Source organism: Bidens hawaiensis, unplaced genomic scaffold (genome assembly GCF_021521415.1).
Source record: "Bidens hawaiensis isolate Kalapana, Puna unplaced genomic scaffold, B.hawaiensis_p1.1 tig00012136_1, whole genome shotgun sequence".
NCBI lineage: Eukaryota > Viridiplantae > Streptophyta > Magnoliopsida > Asterales > Asteraceae > Bidens > Bidens hawaiensis.
In genome coordinates, this window is record NW_027491976.1 from 28,480 (window position 1) to 51,501 (window position 23,022).

Consider the following 23,022-nt stretch of genomic DNA (forward strand, 5'->3'; position numbering starts at 1 on the left):
TTCAGTTCTCCTAGTTACAGTTAAAATAAAAGTTAAAAAGCATATGAATTAAAATTAGTTTTGAAATGAAGTAACTTCTAATAAATAAATAGACTCCATTAAAAATATTTATTCAAAAGGGCTACTTTCTATGCAACTTCTAGGAAATAGTATATGAGTTATAATAAAACGAGAAGAGGCAATAGATGGAGAACAGGCGACTTTGACAAAATAACATGCAAACGAAAAATAAATTTTAGAAAAAAAAAAAGGAAAGTCAAAAGTTTGGTTTGAAAACAAACAAAAATCATGTGTGTGGCTTGAAATGCATCATATGATTACTATTATATAGAAACGCAAAGGGTAAATTACCAAATAGTCATAGTTGATAAATTCTTTTTTAAAAGTAATCATAAAAAATCTAGTTTCGCCCTCATTTCTTTCAATCAGAAGTCCATACGCCAGCTCGTAAGACGGCAAGGAATTTTTATTACACTGACCATTGATAATGTGTGGTGGGAGAGTTATAAATAAAGTGCTCATAGCTCTCCCTAACATCTCCCCTCTCAAAGTTATGAGTTTTAAAGTTGTGTGTGAGAGAGAGAGAGAGAGAGAGAGAGATGTCATACCCATTATCACTAGACCAAGCTAGTGGTTATGTAATTGTGTTAAAACATTGAATATACATATATTTTTTCATAAAAGTGAATATAATTTAAAAAAAAAGATAAAAAATTTCGGGCCTAGCGAGGTGTCGGGCCTGTGGCCGTCGACTACCCCGCCATACCCTATAGCCGGCTCTGTAAACTCAGTTGTTCCTTCCCGTTTATAATCGACACTGTCCCTTCCTTCGTTTGGCCTAGATTTGAAACATCGAGACTTGAATAACCAGATCCATGGCTATTTGTTGAAAATGGCAATGGTCTTTTGAAGGAGAATGACGGTAATACCAGAGAAAGGGATTACAAATGAAATGTGAAAATGCATGTGTTCTGTTACATTTTCTATATAACATAAAGTGAAACTGAAACATGGCGGCGTCTACTATCTCGACAACTAACTAACTGAATGATAACAACTACAAACATAAATATAATTATCACTGGCACACCAGATTTTGGTATATAAAGGTGAAAACAGTGTAATTGAGGAAAGTTATATACAAATTTTTTAACTTTATAACATGTCACATAGACAGAAAATAACACTTACCCTATCTTTAACATGAACAAAGGACTAATTACTCATATCTCTCCAATCTGAAATTCCCGAATTGTTGGAATAACAAGAAACACAACGACCGAGAAAAGGAAACCAATGACAAACCCGGCCCATTCAACCAAATTAGTGATAGAAACTTGTTTATTCTTAGATGCCTGATTTTGCAACAAATCTTGAACTTTATCACATTTTGTAAAGAATTCACCACATAAACCCACGTTTCCTTCAAAACTTGAGTTTGAAAATGTCGAAAATTGGCCTCCAGAAGGAATGGGCCCCTTTAAAATATTATACGCAACACTAAACTTTGACAAGAAATGTAGTTGTACCAAACAGTGAGGTATCTCCCCAGACAAATTGTTATGAGACAAATCCAAAGTCTATATCCTGAATAATTTCCCCAAACTACTTGGAATATTACCTGATAACTTATTGTATCTTAGATTCAAAATCTCTATATTCACAAGACTTCCAAATTCGGGCCAGACTGGACCCGTGAGAGAGTTGCTACCGAGGTCTAGTGTTCGTCTAAGTTGAACCCCGTAACTGTATGGCACCATTTTACCACTCATCCCACGCCTCTTGAACGTAGGTAACTTCAAAGGATTCCTTAACGAGACATTAAGGAACCGAAGGCCCAATAATTCAGTGAGGCTTTTTGGAATGCCACCGGTTAAATAGTTGTTTGATAAATTCAGGTAACCAAGACACTCTAGATTTCCTAAAAAGAGGGGAATCTGTCCGTTCAACTGGTTACATGACAAATCCAAAATCTTGAGTTTTGTTAGACCATCTAACCACAAGGGAATTATACCCGTGAGATTACAACTTCGCATCAAAAGATTCTCAAGCATTTTGAACCGTAGGTTCGCGACAGATGGCATCTGTTCATTGATAAAGCTTTGTGTGATGACCAAAGTGGTGAGATTATGGCAATGTTGAAGAATTTGGAAGGAAAGAGAGAGGTTATTCAAGTTTAACCTTGAGATGGAAAGAAGAGATATAGAGTTAAACCTTTTGAAGCTTTCTGGAATTCGTCCCGTCAGCTTATTCCTATCTAGATATATGGTTTTTAACGATGCGCAAGCAGGCAAAATATCAGGAATATATCTTGAAAACTTGTTAAAAGCCAAATCAAGAAAGACTAGGCTGATCATCGACGAGCAGTTTAAACTTATCAAACCCGAAAATGAGTTGTTTCTTAATATCAACGAAGAAATGGTGCGAGAATTCGACAGTGAAACTGGTATCTCACCATTCAACTTATTTGAATGAGCAGCAAAATAAGTTAAATTCGGAAAGGTGTGAAAGAAATCAGGCAGATTTCCCGAAAACCCATTCATTGAAACATCTAAATAAACAAGATTTGAGGGATGATTATTATGAAGCTGACCGATTAGATTGTTATCTTGAAGATACAATCTAGACAATCTTGGTAGACTGAATAGATAATCCGGTATGATTCCGTAAAACAAATTTGCATCTAAAGAAAGCCATTCCAAAGAACCACAATTCTCAAATTCAGATGGAATCTCACCATTAAAGAAATTTTCCCCAAACTTAAGAACCTTAATTCCAATCGAATTGATACAAAAACTGGATGGAAGTGGACCTTTAAAGTTATTATCAGAAATGTCGAATAATTGGACCGAAGGCAGGTTTATATTATCTGGTAAAGAACCAGAAAACTCATTGGAACTCAAATCAAGAACTTGTAAATAAGGCAATTGGAATATTGAAATTGGGAGAGTGCCTTTGAGTAAATTACGAGATAGATTTATTGTTCTAATCTGGTCTAGATCGGTTAACAAATCGGGCACATTTCCGACTAAATTTTTCTTGGATAGTTTTAATTCGATAACCTTACCCGAGAAATCACAAGTGACACCATCCCAATCACAGCAATTCGGAGAATTTGAAGTCCACGAATTAATGGCGGATCCCATTCCGTCCATGAAACGTTTCAATGCCATGGAATCATTGGAATTGCAGGTGGAGTTGAAGTGAGCTGTAACTAAAATCCCACAAGACATAGCAGCTACACATAACTGAAGTACATTCATTTGGAAGATTGGAATAATATGATTTAATATCTGGGTTTGATCGTTAAATCATGTCCAGTGATTTAGAAGATATTATATGAGTCCAAGAGAGTAAATGTACGAAATTTGAACATCAGTGGTGGGACAAAGTTGTCTGGGAATATTAACTGTAGACATTGTTATAAACGTGATTAAATATGAGAGACATGAAAGAAAAAGGGAGGGAAAATGTATGATTGTTTTGATTAAATATAGTAAATAAAAAGATCTGGACATGGGCAACTCAATTAAGAAAGACCGAGATTTTTGTGATATTCAGTTGGATCCTAAGGTTGTCCGGGTTTTACCATCAGTGGGCCTTTGTTGGACTTAATTCTCGTCCTCAAGTCAATAAGGCAGGTTGGGTCGACCCATCGAGCCTATGATGGATTGGTGTCTTGTATATCAAGTTGATCACGTAACTTGGTTTACATTGAATAAATTACTTGGTGAACAAGTTGAGCCAATGACTTGGACAACACGAAATTTATTTATTAATTATTATTTAAATTTGTTTTTACTAATTAGTATTTGAGTATGATAAGTGCTTGCATTTTAGTCTAATTAGGTTTTCAAGTTTAAATTAGTATATATACCCGAGCTTGTAGGTTATATCATTAAGAGAGTTTAAGAATTGTGAATTGTAATTTTCGAGCTAATGAGAATTACAAAGATCGAGCTTATGATCTAAATTTTCGTTTTTGTGTTTATCGATCCTGGTCACCAAATTTCAACCTTCGGGCGGGTGGATTTTCTCCGTAACTAGAGATAACTTATAGGCGTTTAAGGGCTTCATACGACTACGTTGGGCCAACTGTCGGTGACTTTTTGTCATTGGATCACCCTGTATAAAATACCTAGGTAATTCTATATTTGTTGGTCGTTTAAAAGAAAAAATAAGTAGGTAAAATGATGACTTTGGTAGTTATCATGTATACGATGGTGATTAGTTATTATCAAGTCTCGATTAGGACATATACCAACCAGTCAACCACAGCAATCAAACTATAATTGCAAATTTGAATTTTAATCGTTTCTGGATGAGAACGAACAAGTAGGCCCAACTATCAACATATATGACAGTGTTGCCATTGAGCTTTGATCCTAAAGAGTCATGTATAATGAATAATGATCTCTAATTAAGTTTAACACAAATTAGTATGGTGACTATCTGTTTAGAGAAATAACTATTGCAATATATAATCCGTTAATATTTATCATTATTGTTTGGAGGAATAATACTAAGAAATTAATATTAAGTAAATAAATAGATAATTTTAGAATAAACATTCATCAGGGGGAATGTGCATTCATGGGTATTACCCATGTTGAAGCTTGGTAACCATGACCGATAAACACAATAAACGAAGATTTAGATCATAAGCTCGATCCTTGTAATTATCATTAGCTTGAAAATTACAATACTTTACTCATAATGATACAACCGACAAGCTCGGGTATATATATTAATTTAAACATGAAAACCTAATTAGACTAGAATACAAACTCTTTATCATACTCAAATACTAATTAGTAAAAACATATTTATACAATAATTAATAAATAAATTCTTTGTAATCAAAGTCATTGGCTTGACTTGTTTACCAAGTAATTTATTCATTGTAAATTAACCAAGTTACATGCTCAACTTGATAAACAAGACACCAATCCATATAGGATCTATGGATCGGCCCAACCCGCCCCATTGACTCAACGACGGGAATTAAGTCCAACACATGTACCGGTCAATCCCGTACTATCACATCATTTCTACCCTTAATTAACCACAAACCAAAAATTACTATCTACCCACAAGTATCCTAGTACTTTATTAATTCATTTTAATTCTCCAATACTCAACAACGAATCAATTTTATGTGACAAACATTTGTCATGAAATGAAGTCATGAACCCTGCCCACATGAGGTGGCGGTGGTGTTGCCATATGGTTTGAAGCCATGCACCCTACCCGCATATATGAGTGCCCTGTCATCTCTTAATGGGATTAATATGATCATTATAACTTACGAATTATAAATTAATTACATTATCATTTTCAAAATTATATATAATTAGTTTTAATAATAAATAAATTATTGTTAAACTAAAAGATTTGAATTCAAAATCACAACCTAAATCTAGTTAATTGTTTGCAATGTTTCTAAACCACCTTAATTTTCAAATGAGTTGTGCTTTAGAAAGTTTTGGGTCAAGGTAGTTGTGATTTAGGTTTGCTCAACATTAGATTAAAAGTATATGGCAAGGGGATCAATTGGAGAAAACACTTAAAAAAAGAAAGTTGCCCCTCTGGTTAGCTCGAAGTTGGCAAGCAAAAAGAAGATGGGTTGAGTTTGGACTTTGGCTTTTTTGAGGCTGCGATTGAGAGGCAAGAGCAAGACTAACAGGGTTCAAGTCGTGGTGGTTCGTGTGTAAGGACTAGAATTCATCACTGTTGATACGTTGGGCACTCAATAGTCGAGTCATCCTCTACAATCAATCGGCTTTTAAGGTAAGAGTTTTTATCCTAACTATGGTTTGTTTACGGTTTTAATATTCTTGTAACTGGACTCCTGGTGGGTATTCTTGATGTAAATCAAGAACGATTCGTGTCTCTTTCTGCCTTTTAAAACGGATGCACGGAGCCAAACGAAGTATGTGTGTATGTATGTTGCACGTAAATTTGTTGTTTAGTTAGTCCAAATTTAGCTTCGATGAACTTAATTTCGCTTTTTCCAAATCAAATCACCATGATTTGACTTATTTTGTTTTAAAATTTAACATCCGTCGAAACTCAACTTTAAACATCGTTCACCAGCTTAAAAAATAGTCAATATAAGTCCCAATTTTCAAGATGTCATGGATAACTTTATATATCATCTAAATCTATTCAGAATAATGTATTTCATTTATAAATAGAATCAACAACGGAAAATAACCAAAATGTTTATTTCATTGATCGAAGTCAACAAAACATCATTTACTTGACCCATTTTTTTCTAGAATGTTCTTTGAAAATTTCGACGACTCACCACTTTTCAATTGTTAATCGACTTAAATTCTCAGCCAACAAGAATATCTGTCGACTAGCTAGAAAATCTCGTCTACACATCCTGAAAATTTCTTTAACTTGCCCATAAAATCCCGTTGCTTGTTTAGAAAATTCTGTCTACTCGACGAGATATTTTTTTAAACCCTGAGAAAATGAACAAGTTGCGAATTCTTATCGATTAAATGTTGCCGTCGATGAATAATTTAAAAGGTGGCTGGTCAACAGAATATTCAGTTGACATTCTTGTAAAAAGTGGATTAAGTGACCATTTTGTTGACTAACCGATAAAATAGACATTTTAATCAGTTTTCCCTATAAACGAATTGAAGAACTCAAACTTAATTCCAGTGAAATAATAATAAAATTTTCATTCTGGCCGAAAAAAAGAAATAATCCTTCTTAACTAGTAATATTCGTGTGAAAGTAATCATTCCATAGCAATACCATATTTGACTAGAATTGACGTTTAAACCAACCTTCAAATTAAATAACCATTTTCACGTCAATTTTTTCCATCCTATATAAATGCTTGATAATTAGTTTTAGGGGTTGTTTGGTGAATTGGTCAAAGAAAAAAGAATGTGTTTTGGTTATTGAAGAAACATGAAATGGATCCAGGTCGGATCCATGTCCAAGTTCCCCGGTCTTCAATATGAACGAACCACCGCCTTGATCTTCTTCTCCGGTTACTCAGATCTGTCATAGAAAAGTGGGGGTGTGGAGGTGACTGCTAAGAGAATGAACTCTTGTTTACAGACACAAAAATATGTGGGAGCCAAGGGTCCAAGAGAAGATCTTTTCAATGAATGATAAAGGCTCCTTATATAGGGACTCCATGGCTACCATCATGAACCCTAACCTTTATTGGGCTAGGCCTTTGTCATATTCGTCATCCCGGGCCCCTTGCCTACCATCATCGTCAACGACGTCAAAATTTACGCCTTCAACGTCTCCATAACCACCTCCACCCTCACCTCCAACCTTGTAGTCACCCTCTCATGCAGCAACCACGAAGATATCGGTTTCCACTTAGTCAATATTAATGTTTACGCGTTATACAGGAGACAACAGATCACACTGCCAACAATGGTTGTTCCCATGTTGTTACGTATCAAATGGTAATATGATCGATTATGAGAAGAACACAAGAGAAGAAGAAGTTTTACTCAAATCATCGATACCCTTCTCATTCACGACTCATGTATATGTATAGTAACATATTACAATTCTAACCCTAAGCTAATAGACATTTACACTTTAGTCATATACTATTTAATACCTAACATTACTCCACCCTCAAAAGATTTTTGTCCTAAAAAATTCTAAGGAAAAAAGAAAAAAAAATTAATCAAAACTATCAAAGCCAAACTTAGAAAATTCTTGTGCTTCATCAAGATCACAACTACGAATTATCATTTGAACCATTCTGAGCATATGTAGTTTCTGATCATCCCAACTATGTAACTTTTCCATACCAAATTTCCAACTTCTATAACTTTTGCAGCAAGTTTGCAATAGGAAGAAAAATATATACCCATATAAACTAACTGATGCTAAAGCAAAACTGTTATCCATAGTGAGCAATATCTCCATGTTGAAACACCAACTCCACTGTTCATAATTCTCAATCATCACTACCTTCATTTCAGCAGCATACACAAGATAATAATTTTGATTAACTATAGTAAGATCAGTGGATCTCGTTATTTGCTCTGCACCATTTTTTATTCTCTTTCCCATAACAAAAATTCATTGTCTGGTTACTTCAATAAAAGGTGCCCCTGGATAAACAAATATAACAATTGTAGTAGGCCCGGTACAACATGAGTCAACAATGTATTGCTTTACAGTTTTGGCTTCAAAGACATAAGTGACACGCAAGGTGGTGATCAAGTGAATTAAGATGTCCGCATAGCTCACCATTAGTTGGAACATAATTGAAATGAAATCATGGGTGCTCCCAGATGATAAAACTGAAGGTACAACAAGGATTGCACAGGATGACCCCAACCAGAACATTGGTGATTTACCATGTATAAAGTTTTGTGCAAACTCATCAGCCAAACGTAGAACACGAATTTTTCTAACTTCATTTATTATCATCAAATGAACAATGTCTAGGATTATCTCAATTTTTAACTCTTTTACTTCAACAGTAAGTGACCCACTCTCATCGGTACTACATGTTGACATTTCTACCCTTGGAAACATAGTGACGGAAAGTGCCTCCCACATGAAACTTAATTCATTAATTGTGCTTCTACAAGTTGTGATTATACAAACTCTTATTATGTAATCTGTTGTTTGAGTACAAAATAAGAATTTCACATTAGGCTGCACACCTGTTTGAGGTTCTTGCAGTTGTATTTCTTGTAACACCTTAAGTCGTTGACGATATTCTTACGTTTCCACTTAACTAGCCATCTTCTCACACCTAATTTTTTGTACTTGAACATCATATTGTCTAACCAATGAGTGTGACAACCATTCATGTGAATGCTAAAATGTTCCATCTTAATTTGTATATTTGAAAAATCAGCAAAATCAACGTCACTGTTCGTCTTCTCACCTTCCTGTCTCAATCCATCATTTTCAATCATTTGTTTTCTCCAAGCAACAACAACTTCTGCTACAGCAACTTCCTTTGAAGTTTTGAATTTAACATTCTTATTTAATATATCAATCTCGTTTTTAATTCCCATAACATCATCACAAGTTGTTACTGTAGTATCATTTGTGGGAAATAGTGGACTGCTTGGTACAAGGAACATATTTTCTTTGACGAATCTTTGATTTAGAAACTCAAATTCTTTGTTTTGTTTATTCCTCATCCCATTCATTTCTATTACAGACTTAATATCCAGTTCATTCAATGGAACCTCATTATCCCATTTTTCATTAGGAACAAGAATTGAAACTTCAATAATCATTTTATCATCGAATGGGTATACTTCATATATATCTTCCTTATTAGTGCCAACTTCTATTTCACCATATTTTGAATCCTCATCCATATCTTCCCTTATTTCACCTCTAACATTCCCATACATTTCATTAAACTCCTTTGATGCAGTCTTATTATCACTTCCATTCTTTCTTAAATCATCATTATCAATTACCCTTCCACTCTCCACTGAATCATTAACATCAATGGATTCTTGATCAATTGTTTCTTGGACCTCAACCCCATTTTCAGATTCATTAATGGTCTGAATCTTGTTTTCACTAATTTTTTATTGCTAAAACAAATTGCAAGAAAATTAACATGGTTCTTTGCCTTTTCATATGCTTCCTCAAGTGTCTTTGGTCTCAACAAGTTAACCCACCATTCAATTTCAGGTTTGAGACCCTCCACGAATAGCCTTACAACATAATCCTCACTTAGCAACACCTTAGTAATGAGGAAATCAAATGAATTACAGTATTCTTGAAATGAACTTGTTTGTTGTAAGTTCTTGATGTCATCCATGGATGATACAGTATTTAGAATTCTTGTTTCTTTATATTTGGTTTTGAATAAGCGAGGACTTCGTTTTCCCCACGTTGATGATCCCATCCATTCATCAACACATCTATAACCACTGTAAAGTTCCCAATCAGTTGGTGGTTTTGAATAATCTGGTATGTAACCACAACAATGGCCCCTGCCTTCGTATTGTAACCAACCACAAGAACACCTACGAGTCGCACAAACATGAACCTTGTTCTCCCATATCAAACCCCCACATGAACACAAGAACACCATTGTTACATTGATTGTTGCCGTCAAGAACCTGTTTTGCCCTAATTGCAGGTTAATGAGCCACCCTCTGTGAACTGATGATGTTGATGTTGATTGTTGAATTGCTTGTTAAATTGTCGCATGTATTACCCTTTCAATTGTTGAATCGTCAACAATCGATGGTTTCTCAATCAATTGTTGCCTGTTGTTCTTGAATCGCTGCCTAGAACGAATCGAATTGCTGCTTGTTGTTCTTGAATTGCTGCCCAGAACGAATTGACCCCCAATTGATTGTTGCTGTAAATTGTTGATCTCTAATTGATCGCGCTATGAATTGATTGACGGAAGAGCGTCCGAGAGGTTCGAACTGCTCTGATACCACTTGTTACGTATCAAATGGTAATATGATCGATTATGAGAAGAAGAACACAAGAGAAGAAGAAGTTTTACTCAAATCATCGATACCCTTCTCATTCACGACTCATGTATATGTATAGTAACATATTACAATTCTAACCCTAAACTAATAGACATTTACACTTTAGTCCTATACTATTTAATACCTAACACATGTACCTAGCCTTATTGGACGTCACGGGTTGGTCTCCGTACCTCAATGGGAATGAAGTTCCCATGACCCCTCGTCTTGCACTGGCTTTGGCCCAGGACAAGACAGCGGGGAATATGTTTATTAATGTTAAAGTTACGGCACGAGTGGTATGGAAAGATGGATTATTTGGTATTTATAGACGTCGATCGCAGTTTAGAGTAAGTTGCCCGGTGCATATTATGCTCGAGAACATGAACGATAGTGATGTTATTGGTTCGGCTGTTATGGATCCATTTGTTGGAGAGTGTGTTTATGTTTAATCCCTAAGTTCTTTCGATTCGTAGGTTCATAATATTATTATCATTTGTATAGGAACTTATTTCAAGATCATAATTATCTTCTATTTTTATGTGTTTGTTAACTGTTTCAGTTTATTACTAGTTTTAATCTTTATCATTGGAAACAATAAAATGTTTATGAATCGGTCTCTAAGATTTTTAGGTCAAATCATGAGTGATTATTAAGAATGAAAATTAAAAAATTGTTACACTAAAAGTAAAAGTTAACAAAATAATATCTACTTGACCCAATTTTTCCAAGAGTGTTCATATATAACTCCTATTACGTGTTTCCGAGTTAATTTATTGATGGAAAAGAAATAAAATGAGGGAAAGCAAAAAAAATTATTGTGTTCCAGAGATTCTTTTAAAAGAAGGAAAAGAAATGAGATTTGGAAAAATGTGTTCCCGAGTTTCTTTAAATGAAAGAAAAGAAAGCAGATAGAAGAAAAATAAGAAGAAATAAATAGTAAGTTGGAAGGAATTGTTTTCTTTTCATGAAAAGAAAGAAAGAAAAGGTAGGGGGGGAGAAAATAAAAAGAAATTTTTTTCTTTCTTTTCTTTTATTTAATTAAACTCGGGAACAGAGCTCTAATGTTGATTTGTCACAAAATCATGTGCGTATTAAAATCCCGTCAGCTCATCCAGAAAATCTGGTCAACTAGCTTGAAAATCCCGTCGACTCGTCAGAAAATCCTGTTGACTCGTCATGAAAATCCCCTTAAGTGGATGGGATTTTTTTAATATAAACTAGGGAAAATGGATTTGTGGTGTATTCTTGTTGGTTAAATATGATGTTGATTAATGATCGAAAAGGTGGCGAGTCGACGGGATTTTCAGTAAACATTTTTGGAAATTAGTGGATTAAGTGGAAATTTTGTTGATATTGACCGATGAAATAGAATTTTGTACATTCTTCCTTCAAAAACAAATTAAATAACTCAAACTTACAATAAAATAAAGTTTTCATTCTCAACCAAGAAAACGAAAACCTAATCCTAGTTATCTAATAATCTAATCTATTTAAAAGCACCCAGATAATATTTGTGTGTTCATGATTGTCTAGTAGCTATATCATTGTCTCATATTCTTCAAACTCTATACGTATGGTTCAACAATGTATTCATTTAATTACTTCACTAGCATATAGATTATGCACTTATTGTTTAAATTTATTTATATTTTTATTATTCGAATAACATCGTGTATCACACGGATTCTAAACATGGTAGTAAATAAAACTATAGATAACTTACTATTTTATTGTAACTACATTCCTACACATGCATGTGGAATGTAGTTGTCTATAAGCCATATCGCCGCTTATTGGGTTTGCGGAGGCTCATTCTCAGGTTTGGGCTTGGTTTAACGAAGATCAATTGACTTAGTGAAGATCAAAGACACCAGAGGTTTCTGGGCTAGCTCATATTCTCTTTTATAATTTAAAACTCGTTTGGTTTTCTGGTTCTAGTTAAAAACTCTAATGTATGATGTATCTCTATATATTGTGAATCACTCTACTTGTAATTCCTCACGCTGTAAAATTCTGGTTACGACCCATGAACACAGTTTAGTCATAACTAGATAGCAACCCAACGCGTTACGGCGATGGACACGGATTCTGATGGTATCAGCTAGGTTCGTACCTATACATACATTAACCCGAAAACAAAAATTAGTAAACACCTAGTATGGTAGTGATACCCTTATAACATATGAGACAAACATTATACATATTTAAAACAACTTTATTCGGTCGATAAAACATAGTCGTTGAATTTTGTCGGTACCATTGACGTTTGTTATGTTTCGGAACTATAACCTAAAAAATAGTTACGTCAAGTTACCAATATTAAGACAAAAACATTGCGTTACGGCGACAACTCGATACGAATTCTATCGGTATCAGTTAGGTTCATCACGTGTACGCAAACTAAACATAAAAAATAATTGTCATATTTAAAAAAAATAAACAAATAAAACCTAATCAATACATAGATGGATAACTTAAAAAAAAACCAACAAAAGATGAAAGCTACAACTCAAAGAGGGACTTGAACTTGGGCATACAATGGGGACAAAATCTGAGAAGCATTGCATCAACCATCAAACCAACACAACAATTTGAATAACTCTTGAAACTAATTATATAAATGAGTAAACTGTGATTTTCGTTTCTGTGGTTTGTTCAAATCTACGGTTTTAGTCTAGTATTTTTAAATTTATGATTTTTGTCCCTGTGATTTCATTTTACTTGCAATTAAACCCGAATTCACTAACCCCGTTAGGTTTGGTCGTTAACCTATCAGTGTACCCTTCACGTGAGGGGCAATTTTGCCCTTTTTCTCCCAAAATACAACCTAGCCCTTCACGTGAGGGGCTTGCGAATTAGGACTGAGGTTTAGTTTGGGAGAAAAAGGACAAAATTGTCTCTCATGTGAGGGGTACGCCGATGGGTTTAACGACCAGACTTAACAGAGTTAGTGAATTCGGGTTTAATTGCAAGTAAAATGAAAGCACATGGACGAAAATCTCAAATTTAAAACTATTGAATTAAAACCGCAGATTTAGACAAATCTTATGGACTAAAATTGCAGTTTACTCTTTATAAATACTCAAAGTCTTACCTAAATCTTTATGACACAAAAGTTCTCAATTATACTAATTAATAGTTATAATAGTCATAAAATAAAAGTGCAATGCAAAAACAAGATGTTCTTTATGTGTGAGAAGTAGACCATATATATGATATTCTTTCCACTAATTTTCCAACACACTAAAAACCTAGCCCATCCCCTTTGCGGTACTTCTATCATCTTTTCCATCAACATCACTCACTAGTTTTTGCTCATGCTTAAATGTTAAAAAGAAAGTTAAAATAATATAATAACAATCAGTTTGTGTTTTGAATGTTTTTATGACCAGTCCAAGCATATATTTCCAACATTGAAGATGACAGCAGTGTAATGATAAGGATTGAAAGAATGTTATCAAATAATGCAACCTTTTCATTTTGTTTTTATTCGTCTGTTAAAATGCCACGCCACCCTTCATGTCACAAGCCATTTCAACAACAATGGGACCACAACAGCTCTTTTTAATTTTGAGGCATTTAAAAATGTGTATCATATTATACAACACCTAAAACGTTTTTACCACGTGCTAACTAGTCAAGTTATTATCTAATTAATAAAAACAATAAGGCATGGATCAATCTATTAAAAAAACAAAAAAGAAAGAAACTAAGAATCCTGTAGGTCCCCTTTTTAGATCTAACAACTTTACTCGGATAAATGCGTGTTGTTAGTTAGCGGAAATCACTAACAACACTCGGATCTCGAATTTTAGTTTTGCAAACTCAAAAGTGAGAAAAGAGAGGTTTTGAGAAGTAGGTTGTTTTATTTTCTTGAAGAGTTGACTAGAATATGAAGTATAAGTTAGTATATATACTCCATATCTAGGTCATTACATGGGCCTAAGTGGGTTTGCCCATTGGGCTTTTACCATACAAAATAAACGTACTGAGTACGTAATACACCGACTAAAAACAAAAGCCTAATACTAATATAGAATATTAGGCCAACAAATCCTCCTATACAATTGCACTGTATAATTTGGAATACACTTACGCTAATAATAACTCACAAAACTTTAAACAAACACACATTATATATATTACATACATTACACATTCCAAATTACTCAAATTTATCCATATCATGTTTATCCCTAAATCTTGGAACACCAAGAAACATGATGACAGCCAAAAGGAAGCCAAATCCAAACCCGGTCCAAACAGGCAAACTAATAATCGACTCTTCAATCTCTTCAAGTTCCCGAATTTGCAATGATTCTTGATTTTTCACACAGCTTAAAACAAACTCACCACATAAACCCGGGTTCCCTTCAAAACTAGAAACCGAAAAGGTCGAAAACTGGCCTCCAGAAGGAATAATCCCGGTCAAGTTATTATACGCGACACTAAACTTTGATAACATCCCGAGTTTAACCAAAGAAAACGGTATTTCACCCGATAAATCGTTATGTGACAAATCCAAAGTCTCTATGCTGGTCAAATTTGCCAAATTACTAGGAATATTACCCGATAACTCGTTGTATTTAAGGTTTAAGACATGCAAGTTTATCAAGTTTCCAAACTCGGGCCAGATTGGGCCCGAGAGGAAGTTGTTGCTGAGGTCTAGTGTCGGTGGAAATCGAATACCATAACTATATCTTAACGGGTTCCCGTTCATACCCCTTCTCATGAATATAGGAACCTCTACCGAAAGTTCTACCGTGTTGTCATGAAACCGAAGATCAGGCAAATGAGTTAAGCTTTTCGGGATTGTTCCATTTAGATAATTATTTGATAAATCCAAGTAAACCAGAGACTGCAAACTTCCTAAAAAGGACGGGATGCTCCCGGTCAACTCGTTCAATGACAAATCCAAAATCTTTAACTTGGTTAACCCGTTTAACCAAACGGGAATCGTACCCGTGAGTTTGCAACTGGGGATGGCTAAAATTTTGAGCTTTGTGAAATGTAGATTAGCATCAGAAGGCATTTGTTCATGGTCAAAGCTTTGACTAAGGATCAAAGTAGTAAGATTTGGGCATGTTTGAAGAATCTGAAGTGATCCAGATAAGTTATTCAAGTTGCACATTGATAACGAAAGATAGCATAATGAATCAAAGCCTTTAAAGCTTTCCGGGATTTGCCCTGTGAGATTGTTTCCACCAAGATCTATCGTTTTTAATAACGGGCACGAAGGAAGATTATTAGGAACCAATCCTGTAAACTCATTATCAGCCAAATCGAGCAACATTAGATTCACCATCGCCGAGCAATTTAGCTCAATCAAACCCGAAAACGAATTGTTTCTTAATATCAACGAAGAAACAGTGCGAGAATTCACTAGTGAAAACGGTATCCCACCTTCAAGATTGTTCGAATGAGCAGCAAAATAAGTTAAATTCGGAAAAGTGTGAAAGAAATCAGGCAGATTCCCCGAAATATAATTCAACGAGACGTCTAAATACTCAAGATTTGAAGGACTAGTATTCTGAAGCTGACAGATTAGCGCGTTATCTTGAAGAGACAAGCGTAACAATTTTGGCAATCTAAATAAAAACTCCGGTATAATCCCAGTCACAAAATTCCCATCTAGACAAAGGTGTTCTAATGAGTTACATTTTTCAAACTCTAATGGGATCTCTCCATCAAAATAATTCACCCCCAATTTAAGATCCCGAATTCGAGTCGAGTTGATACAAAAACCTGATGGAATTGGACCTTCAAAGTTATTATCAGAAACATCTAATAATTCAATCAAAGGCAGATTAATATTATCCGGTAAAGACCCCGAAAACTCATTGGAACTTAAATCAAGAACTTGTAAATAAGGCAAGTGGAATATTGAAACTGGGGGAGTGCCTTTGAGTAGATTTCTTGATAGATTTAGTGTTCTAAGCTGGTCTAAGTCGGATAACGAATCGGATAAGTTACCGACTAGTTTTTTCTTGGATAACTTTAATGCAATAACTTTACCGGATGAATCGCAAGTGATGCCGTCCCAATCGCAACAATTGGAGGAGTTTGAGGTCCAGGATTCAATGCGGGATTCCATTCCGTCCATGAACCGTTTCAATACGATCGAATCGTTGGGATTGCAAGTGGAGTTGGAGTTGAAGTGAGCTTGTGCTGAAAACCTTATAAGGATAATAGTTGCATATAACCAGAATATGTTCATTTCAAAGATTAAGGAAATTAGTACCTGGAAGAATTTGGATTGTATTGATGTGTTACATACTTACATCATACTCACCTGAAAGATGGACAAATTAGGAATGAAAGTACAAGTTTGAGAGTTGTAGATAGTAGGGTTGTTAATTTGATTCTTGTCAATCGAGGTCAATTCATGGGGAATTGATAAAGTTGTTTGGAGTATTCAGCTAGTGGTGTGTCTAGAACTTTGGATGTGTTTTTTCACGTGGCTGGAATTCGAGTTTCACGCTTGGTATGTTGTAACAAGTACACTTTTACTTTATCCATCATGATAAATTGGAAAATATTAATATAATCTTCTTATTATTATAATATATTTCTTACACATATAAACACAAACCGAACTAATCTGGATAATGGGTAAGCTAGCAACAAGTTGTGCCGCTATGCCATTTTGAATCACAAAGCCTATTCTACTAAAGATCAATCCTTGGTTTCTCAGGCTCTGCGAGTCACTGTGGACCACCTTCTGCACCCGCTCCAAAAAGTGAACCGCCTCGGGAGCTAGGGATCCAAATGTGTCGAAGGCAAAAGGAATGAACACGTGCTGATTCTCCAAGCACGCTGCCTCATGCTTAACAACCTTCCTAGATTCGGCCCTCAAAACCGTCTGTCCCGGAACGAAGCCACTGTCTCTCAGACACACCAACGGGGACACCCCAGTGAGGTCTACATGCGCATGCTTATCCCATGCCCATCCAAACACAAGAACGTCCGCAGGACGCATGGTAGATCTCCTCTCTCGCGGATCAGTCAGAAAGTTAACATGTGCTTCTTTCTTGGCTTAAATCTCAGCACGCCTAAGCATATCCCATAAGACATCTCTAACCCAGTCGTGACGATACTTGAATCCCGATAATTCCTTACAGTGGAGGGCATGCTCACCAAATCTATCCAAACATATTTTTTTTACAAATGAGGCATGATTTATGAGGGTGAAAGGGATATAATTGGCCAAAGTGGTATAAACAAAAGTTATTTTAGGTATTTAACAAGTGTTTTGAGATTCAACTTAATAAAAAGTGGATAACAAACTTAAACTATAACACTAAAATGGTGAAAGGGGTATAATTGGCCAAAGTGGTATAAATAAACATAAAGCGTCCGCAATATACGCAGATGTCTGTGGCTCGAGAGGTGGAAGAAGTGATGTGTGAACATCCATGTTTGAGTATTGAGTATTATATGAACATGTTACTTTTAAGTAATTTTGTGTACGCGTACAGGTCAACACTAAATATTTAAATACTTTGGTCAAGCCGAAAGAAATTGACTCGTAGGCCCTAACGAATTATATAAGCTATTTTTTTTAAATGACGATTAACATTATGACAAGAAACGTAGCAAAACAATAGTATTAAAGTAGCAATCCAGACATCAAACTGTTTTTTATTACCTTTTCATAGTTTATATTAACTAATGCAGATTGTTTATTAAGAACTAAAATGTCTACAGTCTAAGGACCACATCTGCAGACCTCTGTAGAAGAAAAGGTGGACCAAAGGTCTGTAGTCTGTAATAAGAAGGTTGTTTGTTTTTTAACTTCTGTAAAACGTTAAATGTCACATCCGGCTCCTTTGGGCCTAGGCGTGTGACGATAGTTGATACATGTTTTGAAAATATATCAAAGTATTTGTTGCGTAGCGGAATTCTTTTTACATTAAAATATTCATTTATAGAAAACTTGGGAATTAAACATTGGTATTGTCTTACAAAACATTAAAGTTATTAAACGTCAATTTACATCTTTTACATAATTAAAACCAAACTAAGCCATCAAATATGTCTAACGACTATATCCTCTATCATCTACTACATCTTCATACTAACTACCTATAAAACAATTTTATAAAATACGTCAACAACAATTGCTAGTGAACACGTTGACATAAACCATTCGTATAAACATTTAGCTTCACTCTTAACAACTCAACGACCATATAGACCACGCATACCAAATATATCACATTGGCAAGCCCTAACCGCCCTATAGACCAACTCAATGAGTAGGGACATGATACTAAGTATGGCAGGATATGCCTACCCTTTAATCACATATGTATGGATCCAACCACACGTAAATTTAGCCTGAGAGCCAGCGACTACTAAAGTTTTAGCGATCCGTAATCCCATATAAACTTTTGTATTTATTTAATTGACTCAATTAAAAAGTTAAAAGGAGTTGGGCGTATTCACCTTTTGATGAATTGTTCAATTAACAATTTTTTGTACTTGATGAACAATTACCTTGGACCTATAGTTCGACAATAATAGTTTAATAATTTATCTATATCGAATGTTCTAACTTCAAACATTCAGTCTGATTTATAGCTTTAAACCTTGATAAACATTTGTTTTTATATAATAATCATTTTTTCTCAAAATAATTACTTAAAGATTTTGGTTCTTATGACGCTTTGTGTGACATGCTTTGGCCTAATAGGTTCGAACACTCTTATCGATTTCTCCATAAAACTAAACGGTCCCGGGTTAATTGTGATTTATACAAATTATTTTCCTTAGACAAAATATTCGACTAACGATGTTGTTCACCTTCCAGTTACTACATGCATGTCATGTTTTTCTGTTTAATTATTCATAAATATCATTTATCAAAAAAAGTAATGTTTTTTTTCTTTAGAAGAACGTCAATTGACAATAAACTTTGTATGTAAAATTTTATGTTGCTTAATAATAAAAAAATATTTATTTTTGGAAACATCATATATATAAAACTTAAATATATTTATAAAAACTTTCTAATGTTTAGGCTATACCTCGACTAGGGTCTAAGCTATGTATTGAAATGAATTAAGCATAATTCCTATCTTAAAGCGGGTATAACACTTAAGAATGAACGAGTAGCAGTTCTGTAACATCCTAAATTTTATAATATTAAATAAAGAAAGATTTCGTTGAATGGTCGGGCATTTAATAATATTAGCTAATATTAAACAAGAAATGATCATGGACTTGGATTTAATTGAGATAGATTAAGGGTAATGGGTCTTAGGTCCATGGGCTTTAAGGAGTATAAATACTCCCTTAAACCACCCTTAAACCCCAAATCTTCATTCTTCCATCCAAATCCCTACACATTCAAAAACACACACACACCCCTACACCATAAACCTTCGGCCGAGAGTGAAGGTGAGATCCGAGCCACACAAGCATCGATTCTGGATATATTCTCGTGATACAAGATAGATTCGAGACCTAACTTTCGTAACCAACCTATACCGTAACCTTCAAACGCGTTAAAGGTATGTTCTCCATGTTAAAGTTTACGTTTTCATGAATGGTTAGTCTTGAGACTTAAACCCATAGTAGATCGGGCCTAAACTAGTATTAAAGTGGCAAACTTGTTGTTAAAATGAACCTAACGAATTTGCGATTATGAGCGGCCCGTTAAAGAAAACCTTATTGAACGTTTTAAGCCTAAAGGTTCAAACTTTACGTGTTTTCGGGTCAAACCTTATCCAAAAACGACCATAGGAATGATCGCGGGTTAGTCAAATACCATACCCATGGATTTCTCGGTAAAACGTTAAGGATTTTGGGGATTAAAGATGAACAGCGGCGGCTGCTGACAACTTCGCCTACAAGCGAACTTCGCCTGCAAGCAAGTTCGCTTGCACGCAAGTTCGCCTAGCTGATAACTTCGCCTAAGGCCAAGTTCGCCTAACTGATAACTTCGCCTAAGGCCAAGTTCGCCTAACTGATAACTTCGCCTAAGGCCAAGTTCGCCTAACTGATAACTTCGCCTGGTGATAAGTTCGCCCATGATAACTTCGCCTGGCATATGTTCGCCTAGGGTTAACTTCGCCGATCACTAACTTCGCCTATGCTTAAGTTCGCTTAATGTTAAGTTCGCTTATTGTTAAGTTCGCTTAATGATAAGTTCGCTGAGTTAGCAAATGAGAAAATAAATTAAAAACCTAATGAAAAATGTGTTAAGACTAGTTAATGGTAATAGCTGCCGCTCCTAGACCCCGCTGCCAGGGGCTCTGCCCCCGGACCCCCGTTCGTTATGGGTTATATAAAGATAGAAATACAACATGAGTTGTAGTAGTTAATTGATACATGTAAATATTATACAGTTAGCCGTGCACAACTCAAGAAGGGAATAACGATTAACGGAGAGCGTAACAGGATTCAGGTGAGTTTCTAGCCCAACTTCTGTGTTATGTTTTCGGGGCTGTGTGCATACTCTATATGTTTGTTAATACACTTATCCTAAGTGATAAGTGTATGCCTTATATGAATGATGTGAAATGTATGAATGATTGCTTGTTAGTACGTGAACGATCTTCGGATATTGCACGTACTGTCAGGTTGTAACGCTATGTATAAGGTAAGTATGATATGTATGCTTATGTGTATGAATGTGATAAAGTTAATAAAAGAAGGAAAGGATGGTTGTATGGTTGTATGGTTACGAAGAGGGTACCGGGCCCTAATAATACTCGAGGTATGATGTATGGTTGTATGGTTACGAAGAGGGTACCGGGCCCTAATAATACTCGAGGTATGATGTATGGTTGTATGGTAACGAAGAGGGAATCGAACCCTACTAATATTCGAGAACTAGGGAACCAAACCCTACTAATATTCGAGGAAAGAGGGTACCGAGCCCTAATAATACTCGAGGAAAGAGGGTACCGAGCCCTAATAATACTCGAGGAAGGAGGGTACCGAGCCCTAATAATACTCGAGGAATGTAGGGCGTAATGCTCTTTATAACGTAAGATATGAAAGCAAGTTAATACAAAAGAAAGTATGAAAGTATGAAAGTATGAATGAAAGAATATAAGTTGGTGTGTATTGTATAATGTATGATTAACTAGAACTCACTCAGCGTAGCTTACTTTTAGTATGCACGCAGGTGAGTAAGATGAGGCAGCTCGCTTGAGGAGACACGTGGCACTGAATAAGAGGTTGCCATCGGAAGACTCAAGACGTTTAAGTTTAACGTTTTGTTTATTTGAAAGACAAGATGTTGTTTTAAGACAAGATGTGTTTTGTTATGAAATGTTTTATGAAAGCTTTTATATTCCGCGAATGTTTTAATTATCTCTGATATTAGAACTGCGTTTATGAGTAAATCCAACACGAAAGTAGGGCTACCGGTAACGGGGCCTTACAAGTTCGATTACACGTACGGTGTCGGCATATGAACCGTTCGAACTCCGGAATGACGTCAGGATGGAACAGACTTTGAGAAAATGGGAATGGTTTGGTGTTTGGGAGTCACAAATAAGCAGCCCGTGGCCGGCTATTATTTATAGTCGTTTCTCACACCCTTGGTTGGATCGTTGACCGCCACCTAGGGATGGTAAAAAAAGCCCGTGCCCAATGGGTATACTAGAAACCCGAAATAAATGGGACGGGTATACCCGAAACCCGATGGGTATGGGTCGGGTACGGGATTAAGTTTTAAAAATTTTCGCGGCTACAGGCCGGGTTTGGGATTAGATGATGCCTGGCCGGATTACCCGAAAACACATACCCATTTACACGAATCATATACCCGCAAAATTCTTTGTATTTCATAGGTTATGAAGCATATATATAAAAAATTATATACAAATTATAATGATATTATTTATTTATTGTCATGCTTATATATATGGAGTGCATTATATTTAAATTTGTAATAATTGTTATATGAATAAGATGTATAAAATAATTATAATGAATATAAAATGTACTTGAAAGTCTCAACGGGTATACCCGATACCCGACGGGTAATTACCCGACAAATACCCGACGGGTAATGGGCCGGGTATGGGACACGGTTTTACAAACGGGTATGGGCATGGGATTACCGATACCCGGCCCGTTGCCATCCCTACCGCCACCGATTGCCATGTGTCACTCTTGTGATGGCAAGTGTCATTTTGTGTTGACACATGTCATTCCATATTGATTAGTTATCAGCACATGTCGCTTCGTGAGGAGACGAGTCATTCTATGTTGACACATGTCATCCCATACCAATTAGTCATCAACCACATGTGGACGTGAGCCTTTTATATTTTTATTTTAGCTTAATGACTAACTGGTCCCTCAACTTCTTAATTTTTCAAAATTGGTATGAAAATTTTCTAGGTGTTACACTAAAATAAACTGAAATTTAAACAAACCAAATTTTACGACATGACCTTTCGGCTTACACTTCTCTAGTTTATGGTTAATGATTCAATCTCCTCAAGAGAAAATCAAACCTATGTCTTTTCAATATGAGTTCTAAAATGCCATATACATTGAATTCAATTTTCAAATACACGAAAACCTA

The 23,022-nt window shown here is 35.3% G+C and overlaps 2 pseudogenes; both read right to left on the minus strand.

The window, feature by feature from the left end:
• Positions 1-1,580: 1,580 nt before the first annotated feature.
• LOC143540090 (phytosulfokine receptor 1 pseudogene) lies at positions 1,581-3,263 on the minus strand (annotated as a pseudogene).
• Positions 3,264-14,495: 11,232 nt separating this feature from the next.
• Positions 14,496-16,764, minus strand: LOC143540071 (phytosulfokine receptor 1 pseudogene; annotated as a pseudogene).
• Positions 16,765-23,022: the final 6,258 nt, after the last annotated feature.